A 2,492-nucleotide genomic window follows, 5' to 3' on the forward strand; every position below is an offset into this window, starting at 1 on the left:
GGCGCTTGCCTGCAGAAGAACTTTTCGACTGATTAAAACCTAACATTTTGTGCAGTCGCATAGGTGCATAACAGACTTTTAGTCTAAAGCGATATGATTTAGTCGCGCTTCCCTGTAAACTAATAGACTGTTGTCTAACGCTTCATTTTGACGCATGAGAGCTTGCGCTTACCCCATGCCTGAGTTATCTTTCTTATTCTTGTCGTTATTATTCAACTCGATGAAGAAGTGTCTTCATGGCGATGAACATGCTTAATGATAATAATTATTTTGCAGTTGCGGTTCATACAGTTGGTTAATTTATGTAAAGCATTGTCCTATGCAAGGCTTAGGCCTAAGGGAAGATGGTTACTTCCCTTGACATTAGCTGTTGTGGAGTTGTTTAACTCACTGTGATTCTCTTTCAGAGAATGCTGTGTCTGCAGGATTTTGGCTGTATTGCTACTTGTCTATATCTCTCATGATTATTTTGACAAATGATACATTCATTGGTTTATGCTCTGTATTATGTCATGTGTGACTTAGAAGGCATGTTGTTTATAATTGTATTTTCTTTTCTTTTTAGTGCCTTCTTTACACTGCTTTCTGGTTTACACCAGAAATTCTGGTTTCATTCATAGTTTATATTTCTGGTTTACACCAGAAATTCTTGTCTTACATAAATAGCATTGTTTCTGGTTTAACAGCTCTTTCGTGTTTTGCGTGCCATTCTGGACACACACGCCCCTTCTACCCGTCGTTTGGTCTCTAATCGTCCCCCCTCCCCGTGGTATAGCGGTGTGGGACCTGAACTACAAGACGCCAAGCAGGAGAGGAGGAGGGCGGAGCGTCAGTGACGCGCCACAGGTCTGACCGTGCACCGGCAAGTATTTCAGGCGGCCAGAAACCGGGTCATCGCCATCGTCGACCATGCCAAGTCTGCATTCTTCTCATCCAAAATACTCGCATGCACCTCAGTCAAACAGCTGTTTAGTGTCACCAATGACATCTTAGGCAAGGTGACTTGTTCCCCTCTTCCCACTATGTTCTTTGCACACGAGCTTCCCCAGAAGTTCGCTGACTTTTTCACTGCGAAGATCGCGCTTATTCGCGAGAAGCTTGATTCTGCTGTTGTCCCGCCTTCACCGGTTGCCGATAGGATGTATTGTGGTCCAGCTCTGCAGCGTTTTGAGCCTGTCACCAGCGAGTTTGTAAAAAAGGTGTGTTTAGGCGCTAGTCCGAAAACGTGCGAGCTTGACCCCATTCCGTCCTCTCTGCTGTGTGATTGTATTGATGACCTTCTTCCATACCTCACTCACGTCATCAACGACTCTCTGACTTCCGGCTCATTCCCAGATGAATTCAAACCTGCAATAGTTAGGCCCCTCATCAAAAAACCTTCACTTGACAAGAATTCCTTGAAAAACTTTAGGCCCGTTTCGAACTTGTCATTCCTTTCAAAAATCACTGAAAAAATTGTCCTTTCACAACTTCTCACTCACCTAGAGCAAAACCACCTTCTCAACACCCATCAGTCTGCATACAGGAAAAACCATAGTACTGAGACAGCACTTCTGAAGATTGTAAACGACATCCTTCTTGGCTTTGACGAAAATCATGTCTCCATTCTAACACTACTGGACTTGTCCAGCGCATTTGATACGATAGACCACGAAATTCTGCTCCACAGGCTTCAGCACTCCTTTGGTGTTCATGATCTGGCCCTTTCCTGGGTTCGTTCGTACCTTACTAACCGGACGCAGACCGTTTGTGTCAACGGCATCAAATCTCAACCTTCAGCTCTCCAGTACGGTGTCCCGCAAGGGTCCGTGCTTGGCCCCATATTTTTCGTTCTATATGCCTCCCCTGTGTCCGATGTTATCAGTCGCCATGCGTTGTCGCACGAGAGTTTCGCTGATGATACACAGCTTCATCAGTCTGCCCCTCTTGCTGAAGTTGACGATCTGGTATCTCGGACACAGGATTGCATTGCGGACCTCAGTGATTGGATGTCTTTAAACAAACTCCAGTTAAATAGTGACAAAACCGAAGTTATGCTGGCCTGTCCCAAGAAATTTCTCAATCACCCTTCTCTTCCTGCCTCTCTCACTGTCAACGAACTACCTATCTCTTTCTCTCCGTCTGTCCGCAGCCTTGGCGTCACTCTCGATCCAACTCTCTCTTTCCAAAAACACATCTCTAACATCTGCAAGTCCGCCTATCTAGAGCTGCGCAAGATTAGTTCAGTCCGTCACTACCTCACCACTGATGCAACCAAAACGTTAGTGTGTTCTTTAGTCCTCTCAAAGATAGATTATTGCAATTCTCTTCTGGCCGGTCTCCCTAAGTACCTTTTAGATAGACTTCAAAGGATCCAAAATAACGCTGCCCGCCTGGTCTTCAAATCTTCCAAGTATGAACACGCCACACCCCTTCTTCACTCTCTACACTGGCTGCCTATCACTAAAAGGATCGAATACAAACTCTCCTCTCTTTCTTTTGCCGTCGTTTCT

This window comes from Littorina saxatilis, linkage group LG14 (assembly GCF_037325665.1).
Source record: "Littorina saxatilis isolate snail1 linkage group LG14, US_GU_Lsax_2.0, whole genome shotgun sequence".
Lineage (NCBI taxonomy): Eukaryota > Metazoa > Mollusca > Gastropoda > Littorinimorpha > Littorinidae > Littorina > Littorina saxatilis.